This window comes from Ambystoma mexicanum, chromosome 2q, assembly GCF_040938575.1.
Source record: "Ambystoma mexicanum isolate Mex_15411 chromosome 2q, UKY_AmexF1_1, whole genome shotgun sequence".
In the NCBI taxonomy this organism is placed as follows: domain Eukaryota; kingdom Metazoa; phylum Chordata; class Amphibia; order Caudata; family Ambystomatidae; genus Ambystoma; species Ambystoma mexicanum.
Genome location: NC_090924.1, coordinates 730,538,006 through 730,563,071, shown reverse-complemented (window position 1 = coordinate 730,563,071; position 25,066 = coordinate 730,538,006).

The following is a 25,066-nucleotide window of genomic DNA, read 5'->3' as shown; positions in this document are numbered from 1 at the left end:
ATCGAAAAAAGGGGGGGGGTGGTTTTCTGATGTAGGGATCTTCCTGATCCCTATTGGTCTACTCAGATCACACAACAAGCCCGGCTTTTTATGCATAAGGGAATGGAGCTCACAAATATATAATTAAAAGTAGATCTCTAAAACCCTCCCCCTAAACAAATAGGAGTAACCTCTGTCTATTAGCCAGCTTTGACTCGCTTTAGCCTAGGTCTAACATTCTACAATTTCAATTAGTTGTAAAATTCAGAAGACGCAAATAAAAAAGTTATTGTTTATTTGGAAAACAACGTTGAAAATAAACCCTAAATTGTGTGGAACTTTGAAGGCAAGATCCAGAAAAATATTTTTTTACAATGGAGTTATAACTCAGAAGAGAAGCAATAAACAGAATAAATGTAACTCGAATTTTAGTGCAGTCATTTGCTGCCATGACATTAGGGAAATGGGCAATGGTGTAGAAACGTGCCTTGGCAGCATGCACCTGGGCCGGAGTGGTGGGCAGAGAGATGTGCTGATGGGCATGCATCATGAGCACAGCCAACATGTGTTCTTGTACTTTGCAGACTGCTGGATCGGGCATGCCATGCAGCATCCCAACAGTCTACTGAAATGTGCCTGTGGCACAGACATGGAGGAAGGATACCAACTTCAGCAGAGGCGGGATGACGATTCTGGTGAGGATGGTGCTCTGGACATCAGCTTTTAACAGGATGAGCAGGTCTGCAATGGTGTTCCGGTCCAAGTGAAACAGCAAGACTAATTGTTTATCAGTCAGTGCCCAGGGGGATGGACAGACATTTGGTATGGCCGGCCTAAGCAACACACATCTCCTCTGCCTTTCTGGTGTCTGTTTCCTTCCCTGATGTGGACTTGCATGCCGCTGGAGCTCAATGAAGAGTAGCAAGTTGTGGATGCTGTAGTTCAGGTGTGAATTTGGCTGCCCATTGCTTGGAAGTGTGTTTGGAGAAGGTGTGGGCCCTAAATACACTTGTGCTGGTAATTATTGGCACCTTTGTATTCATTTCCATCACCTGGAGGTTTCTAGCTACAGTCCTTGGCCCCAGAGAATACACCACCCCTTCCTGCGATGTTCTCCATTGGCTCCTTGTCAGGCGATGGTCCACTTTCAAAGCCATGTGCATCACCCACGGAGCTATGCACAAGACAGGCCCAGAATACCTACAACACAAGCTCACCCCGTACAAACCCATAAGAAACATGAGATCTGGTACCACACTCCTCCTGGTCACCCCCCCTTCAAATCCACCAGATTAGGGGGCACCTGCATTTCCGTCCGAGCACACACGATATGGAAAACAATTCCTCTTAGCCTCCACTGCTTCGAGGATCACCTTGCCTTCCGGAAGGCCATCAAGACCTGGCTCTTCCCCGCTGCGCCCTGATAAACCTGAACCCGTAGGCCCTTTAAGCGAGGTAGTGCTCTATAGAATGGATGGGGATACTGATATTACTCTGCACCAATAATAAAACGACTCAGGAAGTTGGCAAAAACATAACTGTTTTAATTGCAATTGTCTAAAACAGGGAGTACAACAGACATTATCTGACGTTGCACAAGCATTCTCAAACATTTCACATAGAAAACATAGCTTTATACTAAAAATTCATCATCACTGACGTCATACAACTTGGCAAAATAAGAAAACCTATTTGGGGCGTGATAGGCTTAAGGGCAACATCTAGGTATGCTTTCTGTGGGGGATAGGATCGTGATTGGATCTCTAACTTCAGGTGGACAACTTATGCCCACCCCTAGTGCAAGTCATCTTTGCCATCATAAAATACACAACATTTCATTGGCTTTCAGACTATAGGGCTCTTCGCTATGTGGCCCTCTATGATTGGATGGTACGCTTGTACCCCTCTGGGATATTCCACTCGCTAGCAGCACACAAGCTGGTACCCCAGGCGCTTTTAGGTGGACTTGACCATGCCTTCCCACCTCATTAGCCCATCATCCATCATCACTCCTGCTGTCTGGCAATTGAGTTTGTCTTTGAACTCGGCCTTGCAATGGCCTCACTGTGCCTGAAAATAGAAGGCGTTTGAGCATGGTCTTATCTTCAGTCTCGACGTAGCGTACCCACAGTCTATTTTCATTTGGACCATGTGACAGGAGACCGTGTTTGAGCTCCTTTCTTCGTATTTAATACTATTAAATGAATAAGACATGGCACTTCTAGTGTTTTTCCATTACACCTCAACAGGAGCTTGCCTTGCTTCTTACGTTCATTGTATCTTCTCGAATAGATAACCAGTTTTTGGCTGCCCCAACCCTTGACACTGGGCCAGACAGGCCTTCCAGAATCTTCCTTCATCGTCAGCTGTTTTCCTTCTACTGGGCCACACTTTCAGCCCTTCTGTTCATGTGGTCCTAGTTTGCTAAGACACGTTGTGGAACATCCAGATTCTATATACACCTATATATATTGGGGGCACCGCCTGCAGTCTATTTACTATGTATAGCCAGCCTTATGATTACTTATTCTACTTGCGTTTCAGAAGCTGTACAGTTATAAAGCGATTTGCATTTTCTTCAGTGCTTTTCTTCATGCGATCTTCATTCCCACACATGAAATGCTACTCGACTCTTCGCTTTGTCATCAGTTTCTATAGGGTCTATATACTTTCTTCTTCGGCATCTCTTCTGGGTGCGTCGCCTCTTCTTCATGTCACGTCACCAGTCTCTTGCCTTTGTCACTTCACACTTCTTCAATGACCTCCTTTAAGAGTCTTTAATTTCTCTGTTGATACGTCATGAAGGGCTTTCTTAATGGATACCTTGTTTCGAGGATCCTTCACGGTATAGGTTCAAATACTGGCGTGCATTTTGCAATTTCTGGCTTCCAACATATAGGAATAATTGGGGCGTGACTTCCGGTAGAGGCACTTGGCTCCTCCTCTACAAACCCATTCTGCCCCTCAAACCTTCTGAACCCCCTGCCAGATAGGTTGGGGCATCAATGAGTCATTCAAAGAATATACTGAGCAACGCAGTAGAAAGGACCCCAGCAAACCACAGGACATGACACACACCAACGTCAACGAAACAAGAAACCAACCAGGATTCACAGTTACATATCACATTGAATATCAATGGAAAATAGCCGCTGGCACGGCCAACTACCCACACACACAGCTGCAATCATACAGTACTTAATGGCACATCACCCAACACCTCTGCCAATAGAATGCAGCTAAGTCTGACGACAAAAATATGGTCTAGCTGGACACATAATCAGTCGCCTGGAGTGGGTCACAAGCAGGGATTTGTCCACCCCTACCAACCGTCATACTGGCTAAATGCACACAAGCATTCAAAACTTCTCTGAAAAATCTCCCATATAACAGACTTAGGTCCACTGAGGGCGTTCACCTACAGTGCTTTGAGGCCATACATATGTGAACAGGTGGTATTCAAATGCCATACTACATTACATTACTTATGTGGGCATAGCAGAAAATCTGCCTTTGTAAGTAACTATATAACTGAAAGCACACGAAATGTGACAAACTCTCAACCAAGACACATAAGTTAAATAGCCTATTCTGTGGGCTGTGGCCCACGAGAGTCTCAATCATACTTCTGCTCACAGTACCTTTTACAGAGGAGAATATCTATTGGAAGATAATTCTTGTCCAACCCACAAGGGCCGTTTGGCACCGAAATGCTAGAAAGCCTCCTCTGAACAAGGGTACAACCAGCAACCCCAGACACTTATCTCTGCCTGTTGGGTGTCATCAGTGAAGTGCAGCTGATTCTCATTAAAACTGAGAGCAGGGTGGCCTACATCTCGATTAACCGTCCACATGTAAGGTATAGGCATGCTCCCGTTGATGTCCCTTATAATGCTAAGTCCCCCATAATGCAATTTTGTATGTCATTGTGAATGCCTTCTCTTATAATATGTATGTGCTCATGGGCTTTGCAATGGCAACGTGCCAAGTTAAGCTGGTGATGACTTCCCACATCCGCTGAATTTCAAGGGTTTTGTTGCTTTAAAGCTCCTCAATTTACCTGCACTTTAACCAAAGATTTTCAATGAATTTCAAGGGTTTTGGTATACCATATTTTTTTACAGCCCACCAGTCATGGCCTTCGACCATGTCCACTATACATGTTCCCCCAATACATTTCATTTTGACCCATTAGATGGCCACAGCCTTTGGTCGTGGCCTCTACACATGCCTTTTGGGGCCATTAGCCAGGGTCTTTGACCCTGGCCAGTGAGCAGGGCCTTTGGCTGTGCCCTCTGTACAATTTAAAACACTAACAGGCAACTAGCCATGGCCTTCGACTATGACCACTGTACATGTTCCCCCAATATGTTTCTTTTGGACCCACTAGGTGGCCACGGCTGAAGGCTGTGGTCAATATGCATGTCTTTTAGGCCCACTAGCCAGGCTGTTCGGCCATGCCCACTGTACATTTTAAAACACTACTGATGTACTTAGATTCCCAATCAGATTTTCTTTCATAGCCGCTGTGATCCCACCGAATAACCGTGGCTATGAGAAAACATTTGTGCTCTGAACTTCATCCCCAGAGCACAAACTCCCCAATTTCACATAGTGTCCTATTTCCCCCTCCTCAGCTTTAGCCTGATGCCCTTGTATCCTTTCTTCTCCTCCAAATAGCATTTTTTCCACTTTGCTTTTTAGGATAGCCATGGCTGTTCCCGTAATAAACACGGTTATCTCTTGCATCTCATTACCGGGGTTATTTCAGCATAACCCGGGTTATAGTAGAAAACGATCGGGAATGAAAATGCATCACATGGATAACCTGTGCTATTTTACAAATAAGCAGGGTTAATTTATGAATAACTAGGATCATTTTTAGTACATTACTATTATCGGGGTTATACTCACTGCGGTTATGGGAAAACAGTAAAAAAAAGAGAGTTACAAAAATGTGATTGATACAAAGAAAAGTGGAATGTTACAGCTACGCTACAATGGGGTGTGGGTAATAGCTCTGGCAGAAGACCATGGCTACTGGGATGATTCAAGGAACTGAATGGTGCAATATGGAAAGTGGACACGTCTGAAGCCTATGGCTATTGGGCTCCAACAAATGAGGCAACATGCTAAGGGACCACTGCGAAAGGCTTTGGCCACTGGCCATGGCTAGTGTACCCAAAAGAAACCTACTGGTATGTCCACGGCCGAAGGCCATGTATAGTAGGCCCGTTTAGGAAACCTATTGGAGCAATATGTAGAGTGGCCGTGGTCGAATGTGGGAATGAAATGTAGTGTTTTAAAAGACAGAGTGGGTGTTTTATTTGCCATTTTTACTGATAACCACGGTCATTCGAAAGCAGTGGGTGCCTACAGATAACCGCGGATATTTGTAGTACATTGCCATGATAACCGTGGTTATGGGGAAAAAAGAACAAAAAAGAGTTACAAAATTGGATTAATACAAACAAATCTTGATTTTTACAGCTATGGAGTATACCAAGTGCAAGTTTGGTAGCCAGGAAGTGGACTACTTGGGACACACTCTCCAAGGGTGGATATAAACCAAAATGTAAGGCGATGGAAGCTATTGAAAAAGCACCTTATCCTCATAGTAAGGAACAATTACGTTCTTTTTCATGGTTAGCCAAGTATTACAATACATTTGCAGAACATTTTGCTGATATTACTCAACCATTAAGAGAGCTTATGAAGAAGAATGTGAAATTTATAGGGAGTGGTAAATATGAGAGAATTGTGGACACTGTGAAGAATCGTATTGTTGAACCACCATTACTGAAAGGTTTTGTGTCAGGAAGAAAGTCCATAATTACTGTAGATGATAGTAGTAAAGGTTTAGGTGCTGTTTTGTCACAGGTTGAAGGGGAGCGGGAGAAGTTTATAATGCTTGCTTCGAGAGCCATAAGTGTCACTGAGGCACACTATTCCATGAATGAGAGAGAGATTTATTGGCATGTTGTTGGGGTGTTTCAGACAGTATGTATGGGGAGAGAAATTCACTATAAAAACTGATCACAAACCTTTAGTTGAGGTTTTGACAGTTAAATGTATGTCCAAAGCCACTCCAAGGATTGCCAGGTTAAGTCTCAAGTTGGTGGAATATAATTGTGAAATTGAATACTTTCCTGGGAAGAGGAATTGTATTGCAGATTTATTGTCCAGAATGCTGTGTAATGGATGTGTGGAGGAGACTAACAATGATGCAGAATTCGATGTACAAATTTGTGGAGTCCTTAACGCTTTGAGTCAGGAAAAGTGGAAACAAGATAGTGTGGAGGATGAGATTTTGATCCACGTAAAAGAATGGATAGTTGAGGGATGGCCAGAGAAAGAAAAAGTGGAAGATAACTTCAAGGCTTATTTGATGCTTATGGATGAGTTGACAATTGAAGATGATTCGGTCCTGAGGGAAACCAAGATTATACTTCCGGAAGTATTGAAGGAGGAAGTTATAATGTTATCTCATGAAGGTCATCCAGGTGTGTCAATAACTAATAGGAAAATCAGAGAAAGATTTTGGTGGCCTGCTATGGATGCATAAGTAGAGAGATGTTTGCAATTGTGTTCAGCTTGAAACAATTGTGATAAGAATGTGGTCACTAATAGGCCACCGTTAACTTTGATACTGATTCCTGAAGGACAATGGATGGAATTGGCCATTGATATGTTTTGTCCTTATGAAGGGCTTGGTCATAGAAATAGGTTCATATTGGTTTTGGTTGAAAAGGTACACCAAATGGGCATAAGTTGCCGTCATGGATTGTGTCACGTCCAATTTTGGGAAAAGACGTTTAGGAGAGAAGGAGTCTTGAATGTGATTTTGAGTGATAATGGTCCACAATTTAGAAGTAAGGAAATGAGTGATTTTACCACCAAGATTGGTTTTCCGAGGAAGTTTTAATCTGTGTGCCAGACAAAGACTAATGGCATGGTGGAAAGGCCATATAGAGCCATTGGAGATTGTGTCCAATTGGCTTTAGGTAATGGGTTGGACTGGAAGGAAAATCTTTGTTATTTGTTATGGAGTATGAGGATACCGCCACATAGCACCACTGGAGTTTCATCTTTCAGGTTGATGAGAGCAGAGAACCTAATAGTAAGTTATGTCCATTTTGGATGAATGATACCTTAGGGATACCTGTGGTCAATAAGGATTTTGTGGCTAATAAGATGTTGAGTCAGCAGAAATCTAAGAAGTATCACCATAAAAAGGGGAGTATTACCCGGAATCAGGATCATTTCTGCATAGGTGATGCTGTGAGAGTAAGAAAGGGAAAGATGAATGGTAAAGGAACCTCCAAATTTTCCGATCCTTTGAAGGTCATTGAGAGCTTTTTAAAAAGCCATCAGAGTGGTAGATGGAGCTGTTTGGAATCTCAACAGGATATTCAAGGTGTTGAAAGGAAAAGTGAAGGAGGACAATGACATTATTGTGAGACAATGGGACAGTTGGGACTACCCTCCAAGGTTATGAGAGAACAGTGATAATCCTAATCAGGATAGGAATAAGAATACAGAGTTAGAAATGCATCGTGTCCATAATGAGGTTAAGAAAAGTACTAGAGTGCCCAGTAGCAAATTTCAGTAATGTATGATGTATAAATAATTGCAAATAATTATTTTTTTCTGCAGGTTTTTCAAGTGTTATAATATGGACAGTGTTTCATCACATGAACTATTTTTGTGTTTCATCACATGGACTATTTTTTGTTGTTGTTAACCTTGTTTTTTTTATTGTTCTTTGCTTATGTCTTCTTGTTATTTCTTCTTTTATTACATTGTATTTGATTAATTCAGTACACAAGTCAAGGGTAGGGTGTGTGTTGTATCCTGTATCTTGGTATGGTATGGTATCTATGGAATGTAGAATATTGAATTATAGTAGGGTAGCATGTACAGATGATACTCTTGTGAGTCGTTGAAGATTGTGTTGGAGAGGGAAGCATCGTTTGTTTGTGGGGCCTGTTATCCTGTAAATACTTCTTCCCTCTACTACAATAAAGGAAGACTACGACTAACCACTGCTTCTCTCATGTGGTTACTTTAATAATAACATAAATGTTTGATAAATGACTACTTATAAAGTCACACCCTATGGCAATGGTCACTTTGCTTTGTTACAAAACTGTGATGAGGGGTTTTCAATTTTTAAAAAAATGGGACAGAGGCCCTAATTCCGGGACAGCCCCATCAAAACCGTGACGTCTGGTGACCCTTTAACTGGGCATATGGGAATCTGCTATCGTATCATGTGATAACTGGACCCATGGATGCTGACTTGACTTTTAGGTAATAGAATCTGGTACTGTAGTAAATGGGCATACTGGGATCTGGCCTTGCTTTGCTAACTTGGCAAAATGGACACTGGCAATACATTTGCAACTGAACAAACTGAAATGTGCTGTAGTATGCATTGCTGCAGGGTTTCTGGTAGGTGTTTGGCGACTAAGTAAAATCTAATGAACTAGTTCTATTGAATGTTGGCCCATTTTCTATTTGTGGTTAATTGCAAGAGGAATTACTTCGATGTGTGCTTTGGACAAAGAGTGTGTTCCATTAAACACAACCTTGCACCCTACCAGCAGAGACAGTTAATTTTTCATAACTTCTAGGGTGTTATGATCCTTACCTTTTGGCAAATAAATGGCACTAAGAAAGCACTAACTATTCCTATTAAAAATAAAATACAAAAAAGAGAGATGCCATAGACAGGTAAAAGGTCCTCACCAAGTCCATTTTTCATTTCCATGTATAACTGTTGAACCCATGTGCAGCAGACATAACTATGTTGTTTTGCAGGCTGGCGTCATGCCTCCCGGCCCTTTCTCCCTCCCCCTCCTTACCACAACAATTTGGTCAAGTGTTCGCAATAAAAGGCCGTAGGATTTTATTGATACAAAACATGGTTATTGGTAAATAAACAATATACGTAATCATAATAAATCATCCTTTTGGGCACCAGGTCCAGAGATGACTCCCTCTGACCCGTGCCGCCTTTCTTGTCCCACGACTTGTTGTGGCCACCGTACGGTGTCCTGAGTTTCCTCGATGTTCTTCTCCTCTTTTTCTGTTCTGTGGTGGGAGGGTTTTTGAGGCAAAGAAAAAGGAAATGGGAAGACACTTAGTTAACAGTGAACTTCCCAGGTACTGTTTGGGTCCCCGTGCAGGGTCGACAAAACAGTTTGTGCTTTCGGAGCTGCTCACAGCTCATTATATAGGCCCCAAGAGGCCTTTATTCTTTGTACTGTATGGGGGGCTGCGCGCCAACCCCCACAAGGCCAGCCTGCGGCTGACTAAACTGCCTAGGCATCCAGGGTCTCCCGGGTGCACTGCACCCATATATTCTCCTGGAAGGGTGAGGTATTTATTACCTCACCCTTCCTGCCTCTCATGTGCCAGACCCTGCAGCCTGCCTCCCTTATCTAAAAGTCAGAGAGGGGCACTGACCTTGGAGGAAGGCTGTGCCCCCCTCTCGCGCCTGCTGCCATGTAACAACAGTTACATGGCCTCGCCTTGGGTGGCCCTGCGGCATTACCCATAACTGTTGAACCCATATGCAGCAGACATAACTATGTTGTTTTGCGGGCTGGCGTCATGCCTCCCGGCCCTTTCCCCCTCCCCCTTAAAAGATTTACCACAACAATTTGGTCAAGTGTTGGCAATAAAAGGCTGTAGGATTTTATTGATACAAAACATGGTTATTGGTAAATAAACAATATACGTAATCATAATAAATCATCCTTTTGGGCACTGGGTCCAGAGATGACTCCCTCTGGCCCGTGCCGCCACTCACGGGCAGGTTCCCGGCTGTCCGTGTTCCCCCAAAAGGTTTCGCTATTTGCAGCCCCTGAGAGCTAATGTGGAAGAGATTTCCCTAAAGAAATGTTCCATGCCCCGTTCCGATAGCTGGGTGCCGTCTTTGTGGAAAAGGTCGGGGTCCCCCAATGTTATGGACGGGTGTTTTATGAACCCCAGGCCCTTGGCTATGCAGAATTTCTCCACCCCCCCTGTTCAATTTCCTTCTGGAAATGTCCATTGCTTTGTAACTGATGGCCCCCTGTCATTTCCTTCTAGGCAGGATTGAAGAGAAATAGATTTCCGTTCCCCTCCAAGTGTGGGAAATGCCCGATAACGAGGCGCAAATTTCTTCATATACATTTTTTCTCCCTACGGACACCAGATCGTTACCCCCTAAATGTAATATCAGGAATTCTGGCGGGTCCCTGTATGCAACTAGGTCTGCTAGTATGTCATGGATGTCCGCCCACAGTAGGCCTCTTTAACCCCACCAGGATGCAATGGTGTTCCTAAAAGGAGGACCCTCCTTGGTTTCATCCGCCCATCGACCTGTCCTGAGCACGAACGGATGTCCAACTATCCATGCTGACCACAGTGGGGCCTTCCCTCGATCTGGTGTCTCTGTGGGTTGAGGGGGAGAGAAAAAGGGAGGGGGTGAGGGGTGGGAGGGCAAAAACTAAATTAGTTCTGGTCTGACGTATCTTTTGTAACAATCTGACTTCCAACCCCCTATGCTCTTCAGTTGCTGGGTAGTCAGCCCCCCTGGCCATGCAGAGTTTGCGGCCCCAATTCTAAAAGTGTGGGTGCCGAATTCCTTAGGATCCAATCCTGCCCTGCCAATCACTTTATTCAGCACCCCTTTAAACTGATAGCGGTTTAGAGCTGAGGAATCCTTATGAATTAAAAATCTTCCCCCCACTTTGTGCCTCTGTGCGTAATATAGATTAGTGATGCATACCGGGCAATTTGGCGCATCATCAATGCAACAAATGTTAATTGTTCTTTTGGCCCCAGTTTTTGACTGCTGTATTTCTATGGTGACACTGTCCTCTCTAAACCTGGTCTCCATGATGCCCAAACTATTGTTGGCCTTGGTGCTGGATGCGATGAGCTCTCCTATTCGGAAAGCCCCAAAGTATGCCAGAAAGAATGCTGTTCTAAATAACAAGATCTCGTACGGATAGAAACATATGCTTTCTAGTAGGTTGGTTATTATTACCAGTTTGTCAAAATCTAACGGGCGGCGAGTGTCTACCTGGGGTCCCTCCATTTTGCCCCACCCTTTCATTGCGTATGATATTAAAGCGCTCTGGGTAGGATCTAAGTCACCCCGCAGCTTTGAGAAATAAAATATCGCTACCAAGTGTCTTTTTGCCCAATCTTTTTTGAACCCCTGATCGTGTGCCCATTTCAAAAAAGATCTCTATATCTTTTATAGTTATTAATTCTACACGCTTCAGACCCATTACTCTAAAAACTGTTTTTAAGCACTTACTGTATTGTGCTGAGGTGGTGTTTGCCAGGGCCTTCTCTGCCATCCCTGCCAGGAACCCCGTGGCAGGGTTCCGGTTCTCTGTTGGCAGTAAACTGCTGACACCCGTTTTTGCGGTGCCTGTTCTTTGTTGTGCATCCTAGCCTTGGCCGTCTGGCGATGGCGTTGATGCGATTAGTTTCAGTTTTCCATCATCGACCAACTGTCTGCTGGTATTCCTGTCATCCGTTCCTGGGCGTGTGGTGCTAGCTCCCGGAATCTTGTCCACTGAAAGCGAGATAAAGCATCTGCAATGTTATTATCCGCTCCCGTGATATGCTTGGCTCTGACAACAATGTTTTCCTGCAGAGTGACTGTTGTAATGGCTCATAGGACTTTGAGCACTAGCCGACATTTTGTGGTTCTTCTGTTCAAAATGCCTACTACCGCCATGTTGTCACACCAAACCAAAAGTTCCGTGTTAGCTAGCCGTCTGCCCCAGATGCGTATGGTTAGCCAGATGGGGTATATTTCAAGCAGGGTAATGTTCTTTGTCCACCCTGCCTCTGCCATGACTTGGGCCATTATCCAGCTACCCACTCTGTGTGTAATATGGCCCCAAAACCCCTGCTCCCGGCAGCATCTGTGAAAAGGACCCTTTTTTTCCATGTGTTCAATGGCGTGCGCCAAAGTGTGGTCCCGTTGAAGTTTTTTAGGAAAGTCAACCATACTTTTAGGTCCTCCTTCACCTCTCTGCCCAGCCAGATGTGTTGGTGAGGTTTTGTGCAAGTCTTGGTCTTAAATTCCAGGCTTCTGGAAAATACCCTCCCTTGTGGAATAATTCTGGCTGCGAAATTGAGACTGCCTGCCAGTGATTGAAATTCTTTTACTGTGCCTTTGCTTCTAGTGCTTAATTCTTGGATTTTCGTCACGATTTCTGCTACTTTGGTCTGTGGTATTCTGCATACACCCGCTGCAGAGTCTATCTCTATGCCCAAAAAGATGATGCTTGTTGATGGCCTAGTTGTCTTCTCTGTTGCCAAAGGGATGCCCCATTGGGCAGCCAAACCTTCCAGCTCCGAAAGGGCCCTCTTGCATTCCCCCGAGTCTGCTGGTCCCATTACCATGAAATCGTCGAGGTAATGGACTACCTTGGCCCCTGGTAGCTGCTTCTTAAATTCCCACTGAGAAAATGAGCTGAACTGCTCAAATAGGGCGCACAACACTGCGCATCCTATGGGGAGGCATCTGTCGACATAAAATATATTTTGGAATGTAAACCCTAGCCATTGCTGTGAAACTGGGTGAACTAGTAGGAGCCTGAAAGCAGCTTCAATGTCAAGTTTGGCCATGAGGGCATTCCTACCACAGTCCCGTATAAGTCTAACTGCCTCCTGGAAGTGTGTGTAGGAAACTGCAGACTCAGTGTGGGGGATGCCGTTGTTCAATGATTGGCCTTTAGGGTAGGACAGGTGGTGAATCAACCTCTTTTTACCTGGTTCTTTTTTGGGAACAAGGCCTGGGGCGACACTAAGTATTCCGAAAAAAGCATGGAGTCCCATGGCCCTGCAATCCTGCCCAGGTGTAACTCCTTCTCTAGCTTGTTTTTTACCATCTCTGGGTTGTCCCTGGCCGACTTTAGGTTTCTTTGAATATCACGGGACCCCTTTCCCAGAAAAAGAATGACAAAACCCCATTTGAAACCTTGCTGGGTAGCCATGCTGGTTTCCTTGTCCGGATAGCTCATTAATGCCTCGCTGAAATTGTTAGGGTTAATGGGAGTTTTGCCTGGTTCTAACACTGGAGTTACTATGGTATTGCCAATCAGTTGTATGTGTGGCTGGTAGTATGCTGTTGGTTGGACCTAATTACTTTTATTCTTTTTTATTTTTGGCTGGGAGTCTGGTGTAATTGATAGCTGGATGATCTCCGTTGCAGTTCGTGCAGGTGTGCTTAAACCAACAATCCTTCCCCCATGTGCATAGGTTTTTGCTAAAGTTTCTGCATGGAATATTGGGTTTGGGAACGTGCTGGCTTTTGTTCTGTCTGTTGGGATTTGACTTCGCCGCTCATGGCTGGTTTCTCCGAAAGGGCTGCTCCCCTTTCCTATAAGCCCAATTGTCGGCACTTCTGTGGCCCTGTGAATGTCTATTAGTTTTGGAAGTAACTTGGGCAGCTTCCTCTTCTGGTGGAGGCTCGGCATTTAATATGTATAAATCATTCTGCACCTCATCCCATTCTATGGCTGGCCTCTCTGACATACTCCGTCTAAATCTAATGTCATAAGCCAACCAGCCTTTACCCTTTTGTGCGATTTTTATTTCTCTGATTTTGTTCATGTACGCCCATAGTTTTACCCCCTCGCCAGGGAATTTTTCAAGGTATATGGTGGCTAAAATGGCAAAGGATTTCAACCAATTGTCCCAGTTCTGCTCTACCTGGGCATTTCTGGCTATCGCCTTTTCCTCTATTTTTTAGGATCCCTAAAAGCATCCCTCCCCTTGCGTTGGGCCTCTATTAGTGAAAAAATGTCGATAAATTATTTTTCCCATATAGCCTCTTTGATTGTAATGTCAATGTCCCATGCTGGACATCTTTTGTAGCTATTGAGAATCTCTATGTGAAAAGATTTCAACTTAAGGTCCAGTTGGGCAGTGCTGACCATCAGCATATGCGCTGTGCTGTGGTTGTTTGTTTCTGGCTGCCCTGGTGTGCTTGTAGCGGGGGCTGCCCATGCTTTTAGTGCACCTGCCAGGTCCGGTGCTGTTGTTGTCACCATGGGTACGTGTGTAACCATGGCTGCTGGTGTCAGTGGGGCTGTCGCGATGTGTGTTCGAGCTGTCATTGGATTTACGGGGGCTTCAACCGTTGAAAACAATGTGGGAGGATATGTCCCTGGGTTCCACCGGTACGCTAGGGGTTCCCAAAACATCCTGGCCCATTCGAAAAATTGCCCCCCCTCTGCTGTCAAAAGACCGAATGCTGGTGAAGGAATTATTGGGCAATTCTACCGCGCTAAAAACCGCCCCTCTCTCGGCTTCAGTGCTGCTAAACCTTACACTGGATGCGTGCACTCATTCAACAAGTGTGGGCTGGCTAAAAAACAGAGTTTGTCTCTGTCGGGATCCCAACCTGCATCAGCAGGCTCTGCACAGATGTCAAAACGAGTGTCCCATAATTTAGCATTTACATTGCGGTCGGGTATCTCAGCGCTGCTTATTATTTTACTGTGTGGTGATCATTTATCGACCTCGGAAAGATGAAAGGCTGAGTTTGGCCCTGCCGGGATTACAACCTGCGTTAGCATAGCCTCTGCATGGAGAGAGCGCTCTACTCGCTGTGCCACTTGACCGACATAAACACTGCGCTATCTGTGCTCTTTAAAACCCCGGGTTTTCAAAGCCCCTCCAGACTTGTGTTAATGAGCCTGGCTCATGCAACTCAGCTCCCCCGCCCTACAACAGGCCTCCGCTGTCCTGGGGCTGCTGATTAAAGTTTTAACAATTTAATTTGCCCGCTTTGTATGTTTTCTTTAAATACGCGTCAGTTTCAGGTTTTGTTAAACAACGCGTTCTCTTTCGCACGCTCAGAGCCATGCTCTGAGCATGCCCGGCGCCGCGGCTGCAACTTACTTGAATCAATGTAGCCAAGCCGCCGCGGCGCCGGGTTGCCTTCATTGGAGCACTTCCCCCTCCTTCACAGGCCTGTCAAATGCTTCTCTTCTTTCGCGGGCAGCTCCGGGCTCAATCATGCAAGGCGTGATTCGAGTTGTGGGAAGAAGATCTTAATTAAAGTTAATTAGCCGTGATGCAGCGTATGCGGCGAACACAACTTGAAGAAAAGCCATGATGCTCAGTGCACAGCAGACGTTGGCAAAGAAAAAGGAAATGGGAAGACACTGAGTTAACAGTGAACTTCCCAGTTACTGTTTGGGTCCCCTGTGCAGGGTCGACAAAACAGTTTGTGCTTTCAGAGCTGCTCACAGCTCATTATATAGGCCCCAAGAGGCCCTTATTCTTTGTACTGTATGGGGGGCTGCGCGCCAACCCCCACAAGGCCAGCCTGCGGCTGACTAAACTGCCTAGGCTTCCAGGGTCTCCCGGGTACACTGCACCCATATATTCTCCTGGAAGGGTGAGGTATTTATTACCTCACCCTTCCTGCCTTTCATGTGCCAGACCCTGAAGCCTGCCTCCCTTATCTAAAAGACAGAGAGGGGCACTGACCTTGGAGGAAGGCTGTGCCCCTCTCTCGCGCCTGCTGCCATGTAACAACAGTTACATGGCCTCGCCTTGGGCGGCCCTGCGGCATTACCCACAACGAGGGGAGAATCCAGTGTGCCGGGAATGTAGGAGTAAAGGATGTGTTATATCCGCCTCACGCCCTACGAGCGCAGTGACGTGAGGCATTCTGAATAAAACACCTGCCCTGCCAGAAGCCAGGCAGTTCGGGGGCTGACGAGCAATGGGTGTGTCGTGTCTCTGTGTGTGTTGCTGGCGCTGCATGTTATCAGGCCCCATGTATGGCCTAGCTCAAGCATATCTCCCTGCTGGCTCTCTCAGCAGGGGACACAGCACTGGCAACGAAGATGCGTATTGAGAACACACATGCACAGCTGATCATACGGTTAATCAGTGCCACATGATTCTTCATTGAATAATTTTTGGAAACATGGCGGGATACATCCCTCTGCATGTCAATGAGAGCAAGAAAATGTTTTCCTCAGCCCACACTCCGTGAGAAGCACAGCATTACAATGGTTACTCGCAGATGAGGAGGAGCAAACACAAATTGCCCACCACCACACAGGTACCATCTTCCACACAGTACCCCAACATGGCTACTGGAGTTTCCACACCAAGGTCTAGCACGCCAGCGAGAATAGCAGCACCTCTAATTCCACCTGCACCATTACCTCAACACTAAAGGGCTGCCAGAGGAGCGCTGGGGCCTTTTGAACCATACACAGACCCATCATCAGTGGGGCCCCGATGGACCATCTGGCTTCAAAAATTTGAGATGGCCATGGACTGTAAGGATATAACGACCCCAAGAAAACTAAGATCACACCTTCTACGCAATGTTGGTGATGACAAGCTACACATTTTCAATTAATTGAAACCACCAATCCACAAGAGACGACAGCGGCGAAGCATACAACTCCCCACGGTGGCAGCCCAGAATACCAGGGCCGACCGAGTGCGGATGGTGTGGAGGAGCGCGACATGGGAGAAGAAACTGCCCAGCACAAGGAACCATGTGCGGATCATGTGGCAGAAAAGATCACTACTCACGTGTTTGCAGATCCGCGAGCCAGCCCCAACGCACGCAACAGCAGCTGCCAAAACCCCTTGCCAAGAAGAAAAAGCAAGCGAACACGTGCCTGGTAGTGACCAGGGACAACTCAGAAGTTGGGTATGGACGTGAGGAGGCATCAATGGCTGCAGAAGCAGGGTGCACAAGAAGGAAAGGAAAAATCCACCTAATATACGCACTTGAACAGGGAGGCAAAACCCGAAAAAGAAGAAGAGACGACCCAAGTGTCTTGTGAGCATTCAAGTCCAGAAACCATTATGACGTTTGATACTGGAGCATCAGTGAATATCATGCCAGCAAGCATGTTCCAGACATTATAACCCCAGCCAGAGCTCAAACAAACAGAGAGCCCACTATTTGCTTATACGCCACTTCCGATGGTAGGGAGATTCAGAACTGTGCTAAGTAGAGGCGGAAAGACGATCAATTCACAAATCTATGTAGTCATCGAGTGCCTGCTCAGTTGGGAATCAGCTGAGGAACTAGGCCTCATAAGCTTCGTCTGCGATATCACTGACTCTACAGACATCATGAACCTACTCGCCAAGCACCCAAGTATTCTCCAGGACACTGGATGCCTCAAAGGAAAGCTAATAAAGCTATATATCAAACCTACAGTTCAACCCTGGACAGTACGCTACAGAAGGACTCCGTTTCACATGAGGGACCTGGTAGCAAAAGAACTACAGGAACGTGAAAAGGTGGGCATAATCGAACAAGTGTCGGGCCAACGCCATGGGTGTCCAGGATGGTCGTCACTAAAAAGCCCAAACAACTAGGAAAAGTAGGAATCTGTGTAGGCATGCGCCTACCCAACGCAGCTATAAAAAGGAAAGATACATCACCCCCACCCTGGACAAAATAATCACGGACCTCACAGGGTTGAAAGTATTCTCAAAACTTGACCTCAATGCTGGCTACCAACAACTGAAGCTGCACCGCAACTCGAGGTACATAACGACCTTCTAGACCCACCTAGGCCTAAAACAGTACAAGAGACTCAGCTTCGGAATTTCATCGGCAACTGAGGTCTTTCAGCAAGCGATATAAGAAGTGATCCAGGGCATCCCAGGGGTACTAAACGTCAGCACCGACATTCTCATTTATGCCAGCAACAGAAAGGAACACATGTGCCGCCTAGAGATGTTCATTAGCAGAATGGTCCCAGCAGGACTCAATATACACACTGTGAAAAGTTTGAGTTCCTAAAGGATGAAATACCATTTTTTTGGGTATGTCTTCAACAAAGAAGGCGTGTCTGCTGACCCCCAGAGAGTGGCAGACATAAAAGAAGCCTCCCCACCTACTACACCCACGGAGGTACGCAGCTTTTTGGGCATGGCCACCTACTCTGACAGGTTAATCCCCAACCTCACAACCATGTCAGAACCACTCAGAGAACTCACCAGAGCGAACATCAAATGGGGCTGGTGCCCCAGGTGCGCGGAAGCCTTCGAACGAATAAAGGCATCACTGTCATCGGACACAACCATGACATACTATGACCTGGCCCTAGCAACGGAACTCTACTTAGATGCGAGCCCTGTGGGACTTTGGGCAATCCTAGTCCAACAAGCACAGACCGGTGAGACAAAACCCATTGCATATGCCTTTCGGGCATTCACGCAGACTGAACAACGGTACTCCCACATTGAGAAAGAGGCCATAGGGGTTCTGTGGGGCTGCAGACATTTTCATATATATCTCTATGGTCGACAATTCAAAACCTACACCGACCCCAAGCGCCTGATTCCATTCTTTACTGCATCGTCAGCACACCCTCCCACCAGGATCGGGAAATGGTTACTTCACTTCCAGCAATATGAGTTTGACCTGGCATACCAGGCAGGGACAGACAACCCAGCAGACTTCCTGCCCATACACCCAAGAGCCGCAGCCCTCTGCGAAGTGGATGAATCAGAGGAAACAAAAGAACACATCTGCCAAATCCTCAATACTATGAAGCCAAGGGCAGTCAGCATTGCCGACATTGTGGAGGCTACACAGAACGACCCATGCTGTGACACTGTGAAAAACACGATACTGGCGGGAGATTGAAAATCGTTCCTTCAGCACACAACCACACACCTGCAGCCAGGGAATTTCTCACTGGAATGTTCCCGATACGGCAGGAGATGTCCGTTACCTGCGAGGGCTGATCCTAAGGAGGGCACGCATTGTGATTCCCATCGGCCTACAAGACAGGATCATAACACTCGCCCACGAGGGACATCAAGGAATGGTCTGAACAAAGGCTAGAATAAGACACTGAGTGTGGTTCCCCCACATTGACGCCGAAGTCGAAAAGAGAATCACATCCTGCCATCCATGCCAAATAATGGGAGCACCACCGGTCAGCAGAGTGTGGACAATCAAGATGAGAAACCATTAGCATTGACTTTTGCACAGTATAGGGGGGGAACCTACCTGCCGCAGCCTATCTATAACTATTTGGAATACCCAGAAGTGGAGATAATACCCTCAACAGTGACAGAAACCGTAATCCCATCACTTGAGAAAATGTTCGGCACACACGGTCTGCCCAAATACATTAAGAGCGACAACGGACCACCATTCCAGGGAACTGACATAAGGAGATATTTGGACCATGTACACGTCCAATACCACCATATCACACCAGGTGGCCGCAAGCGAATGGAGACGTGGAGAGATTCATGAGGATGAGGACAATCAACAAAGTATCACGAAGCTCCAGAGCTCAAAACAGCCTGTGGCAAGTCGACGTGTAACTTGTTCCTGCGGAACTACAGCCCTCGTTACCTGCGAGGGCTGATCCTAAGGAGGGCACGCATTGTGATTCCCATCGGCCTACAAGACAGGATCATAACACTCGCCCACGAGGGACATCAAGGAATGGTCTGAACAAAGGTCAGAATAAGACACTGAGTGTGGTTCCCCCACATTGACGCCGAAGTCGAAAAGAGAATCACATCCTGCCATCCATGCCAAATAATGGGAGCACCACCGGTCAGCAGAGTGTGGACAATCAAGATGAGAAACCATTAGCATTGACTTTTGCACAGTATAGGGGGGAACCTACCTGCCGGAGCCTATCTATAACTATTTGCAATACCCAGAAGTGGAGATAATACCCTCAACAGTGACAGAAACCGTAATCCCATCACTTGAGAAAATGTTCGGCACACACGGTCTGCCCAAATACATTAAGAGCGACAACGGACCACCATTCCAGGGAACTGACATAAGGAGATATTTGGACCATGTACACGTCCAATACCACCATATCACACCAGGTGGCCGCAAGCGAATGGAGACGTGGAGAGATTCATGAGGAAGAGGACAATCAACAAAGTATCACGAAGCTCCAGAGCTCAAAACAGCCTGTGGCAAGTCGACGTGTAACTTGTTCCTGCGGAACTACAGAGTAACGCCTCAAAGCTCCATAAACGTGCCCCCTGCAGACTTCATGTACGGGACAATGGTAAACTCATCAATACCACATCACCCCAACAGGAGTGTGGATGACCTTGATAGCGAGTGCACACAAGCCAAGAGGGTAGCAGCAAACAAGCGCATGAGCCACAGAAGGAATGCAAAGGAATCCAAGCACAGGGTGGCTTACCAAGTGCTGGTGCTACGTAACCCCACAAAGTAAAAGCTGGAAAACTGCTATGATCACAAACCGTGGAGAATCATCCGGACAGATAGAACAATGGTGACAGCAAGCAGAGGGAACAAGACAAACACCAGGAATGCCTCCTGGTTCAAAAGAGTACCAGAGGAGATGTGGACAGACGGGGAAAGACAGCAGAGAAAAGACGGTGGACCTACAAGGCAGAGAGTGAGGAGGACGTGACCCAAGGAAGTGACAAATGTGAGCCATTGGAGAGAGAGGAGGCGTACCCACAAACTGAAGGTGAGCCGGAAGGGGGAGGTGATTCAGAGACAATGCCTCGGACATGGCCCAGCAGATATAACTTGAGGGAAGCCCCAAGTGCTCCAGCGAAACTAAGAGACTATGAGTGGTGAAAAGTGAAAAGATTATTTGTGTTTTACATGTAAGGGGGGAGGCAGGTATATGTGTCGGACTAGAGAGCAGTACAATGTTTGTATTATGTTTTTCGTTAATTGGGATGAAGGAGGAATGTTATATCTGTATCAAGTCCCGCATGCACAGTGACGTGAGGCGTTCTGAAGAAAGCACCCGCCCTGCCGGAAGGCCACCATTTCGGGGCCCGATGAACAACGGATGTGCTGTGTCTCTGCGCGCTGCTGGCGCTGCGTATTATCAGGCCCCATACACGGCCTAGCTCAAGCATATCTCTCCCCGCTGGCTCTCCCAGTAGGGGACACAACAGTAGGAAGTTACATTTGAGGGGGTGGGTGTAGAGGTAGTGGGTTGGAGTGGGGCAGGAAGTTGTGGTTTTGTTTTGGAAGTAGCATACTTGGGGAGCTGATTGCAGGGAATGGTGTGCAGAAGGATAAGGGACCACTGAACTGCATTGAACGCAGGCTTGCCCTGGTGAATAAAGCCTGCGTTCCTTGCATTGTAATTGGCAGGTGCCTAGTCCCAGGGTGCTTATCCACACAGAATCCCCCTATGCACACCTTCCCTAAGCATGCACAAGGGTGTTGCTAGGTCTGGAAACGATCAGGGGCTAAGCTAATGTTGCGACTGGCGGGATGCGGGTCTAGCTTTAACATTTTGGTTGTAGTCCCGGAGCTTCCATCCGGGGCTACAACCAAAAGTCCTGGGGCAAGAGCCCATCAGCCCTCCCCTAGCAACGCCTCAGTGTAACCAGTTTATGCACCGAGGTGATGATGGCCGCTGTGGTCAGTATAACAACCGTATTACTCTATTGAGAATTCACTTGCTGGGTTCCAAAGCAGTAGAGGGTCGATCAGCTGCTTTCACAGGATACAAACGTACGCACTGCCAGGGGTTGATGTAAGATGGTGGACTCACTGGACATAGAAAAGATATTGGCCATGTACTGCATAAGCTGTTCTTGTTTTAAATTCTTTGCCATTTTCAAATTGAGCTACTATCTGTGACTATTTCTTTAAATTGTTAATAAAAGTTTTCGTGTATATACCTATTTAACACCACAGAATACCTGTGTACAATTTTCAAGTAATACTATTAACAATTATAGTGTGTGCAATTAAGTGTATTTTTCTAAACACACGTATAATATTTAATGTCGGCCAAAATCACAAATTAAAAGGATTAATACAACTGTTTTATTTTTTGGGCTACGGAGAACTCAAATATCCATAATTTCAAGATGACGGTAATCCTTACAAACACAAGAATAGGGATAGTAGGTTTCCTGTCCCAATTAAAAACAGTGACATTCTCTGTTCTTCATTAGAATGCTAATAAAGTTCCATGAAAAAAGACATGTCAAGTGAAGAGCATAGTTGTAAACCAGGCAGGCCGTGCCTTACGTCAGCACGGTGCAACTTTGGACGCATGGAAACCGAGTTTAAAGATTTCCCATGAGGAGGAGATTTGGGCAGGCAGAGGCAGTAATGGGTGGGAATAGCCATAAGGATTAGCATAGCTATGGCAGGGAATGGGTGGGCTCATAACCGAAAAACTGTGTGTCCCTGCTCAAATGTCATTCCTCTGTGTCCCTCATCATATGCCATTGCTCCATATGTGTACTTTAATCTGGATTTGAATGCAATAGTATGGGTTAAGCCCAAACTAAAAAAGGCATCCAGAAGGACCAGGGGAAATGGGAACATAGACACACGATGTATTAAATGGCCTATCGTTTGCACCCAGTGCAACATCAGATTTGACGGAAGTTCAAATTGATCTTTACAAATTCACCAGAAAACTCTTTCATAACAAACCCATTACCTTTAAACCATCAGAAATTCTAACATCGATCAGCTCAAAAAGTATACAAGAAATAGAAAATATTCACTTACTCTCAAGTCTATCAGGCGAAGAATCCAAGACTATAAGCGATGTACAAGGGAGGGAGCTCGGGAGCTTGGGATTCATCAATCCAATTTGGATATTAAAGAACATAGAAACAGGTCTGAATTTACGCCTCCAATGAGTGGAGACAATGTAATTGAGACATTCTACAAGACCGTAACCAAAGAAATCCATAAACACATTGATGGGTCTCTATCTGGCTACAGCAGTAAAAACAACAACCTTACAAAAAAGGAACAATGTGCACTACAGGAAATATGTGAAGATAGCACCAATTTTAATCAAAGAAGCAGATAAAGGGGGCAATATTGTCATCCTAAATAAAACTGATTACATTAAAATGGCAATGGAACATTTATCTACCCCTGACTGTTATAAAAAACTCACAAGCAACCCGACAGCTCAAACAGTGCACGATCTTGTCATGCCACGGGCTCTTCTTCTCCTTCTCCCCTCGGCGCCCCGCCGCTGCCTTTGCTTTCCTTTTTTCCCCTGGCCTCCCACTCGCCTTTGCTGCTCCGGTGAGTCCCGTCTCGCCGGTGTTTGGATTTCCCTCCTCTCCTGCTACGGAACTCTCTTACCTTCCAGTACCGGACCTGCTGCTCCATCTTCTCGTGGTATTCCCTTCCTGTGTGTTTTCTTCGGACTTTCTCCCTTCTGGTCCTGAGCTGACCAGTCCTCTCTACCATACTCATTTGGACGCTGTGCAGTTACGCTGTTTTTTCCAATCGACTTTTCACCCAGACCGGCCAAGGCATTTCTGCAGTCTTCAGTTGTTACCATCTCCAAGAGGTTTTTTTTGAGCAGCTGCTTTTTTCCCTCTTTCCTGGTTCCTGCGGGAAGGGGGCACACTGCTTCCCTGCTTGGCAGGGAATCAGGGTGGCTTCTTACCGTGGGCGACCGTACCTCTTCTCCAGAAGAAAGAAGACAAAGAAGAAGTTTACCCGGCAGGAGACATCTTCAGAGGATTCAGGTGAGGAGGAAGGGGAGGCGGACGCTGATATCATTGACAACCCTCCTGTCACTGCTAAGTCTGATAGATCTTCAGTCAATGTTAAAACATTGGTATAATCAGGGTCTACTATCCGTTGATGAAAAGGCTTTCCTAATGATATCTAAACCACTAATGCCAACAATTTACTTTCTGCCGAAGGTGCATAAACCATATCTTGAATTTCCAGCTGTAAGGCCTATTATGAGTGGACAAGGAGGGGCCACGGAAGCACTAGCTGACTATATGATAGCAGTGTAAAGAATCCAGTACCTGTTATTCCTGCATACGTAAAAGATACTAACCACACTCTACAGATTTTATCAAAGGTTATATGGAAACCAACCTACTATTTGGCTACACTTGATGTTACAGCATTATATACATCGATTCCTCATAATCTGGCTTTGGAAAGATTGGACTTCAGTTTCAGAACTTTTTCAGCTTCTCACCACACACATATGCAATTGCTCATAAACTTTTTGGACTTTACTCTAACACATAATCAGTTTATTTTCAACGGGGATTACTATTCCCAAACCAAGGGTATAGCCATGGGGGCAAAGTATGCCCCGGCTCTGGCTAACCTGTTCATGGCATACTTCGAAAACAAATATATCTTCAACAATAACCCTTTTAAACATCACATTATTACCTGGAAGAGGTATATTGATGATGTTCTAGCCATCTGGGAAGGAAGTAGGGAAGATTTTGAGACATTTATCCTCTACCTTAATGATAATACCTTTGGCATTCATTTTACAGCACATATGGATGCAGATGAAATTGTGTTTCTGGATTTACAAATCAACATTGTGCTGAACAGCATTCAGACCTACACACATAGAATGGTAACTGCATTCAACTCTCTACTTCATGCCACCAGTAGCCATAGATGAAGTGTCATACAAAATATACCAAGAGGGGAATTCCTCAGATCTAAAAGAAATTGCAGCCAAGAAGCCACATATCAAACAGACTGTAAGTCAATTGGCAATAGATTTCAGGAAAGACAGTACCCAAACAAACTCATTAGGCAAACCACTGAATCTTTGAAATCAGTTGACAGGACTAAATTATTGGAAGACAAGGACAAATTGGATCAAAATACTGACCCTGCGAACGTCAGTTTTATTACCAAATATTCGCAAAACAGTACATTCTTGTACTATATATTACAAAAACATTGGCACATACTATTATTAGATCCAGATCTGTCCACTTATATCGTGGAACGTCCGAATATTATATTTACAAAAGCTACTACTTTGAAGAACCTCTTGAGTCCCTCTTTTCTCAAACCTGAGCCAATTAGACAGGATAATTGGCTCACTGCTAGCTCTAAGCCCTCAGGCTTCTACAAATGTGGCTCATGTAACTTCTGCCAATATGCTTTGTCACCAACTAAGGTGTTTACCTGCCATGGAGGACTCAAAGTTACAATTCAAGACTTTATCAATTGTCTTTCTAAATTTGTTATTTACGGCATTCAGTGTGTGTGTAAGATAATGTACATTGATAGTACAATCCGGGAAGTCCACTTCCGGAT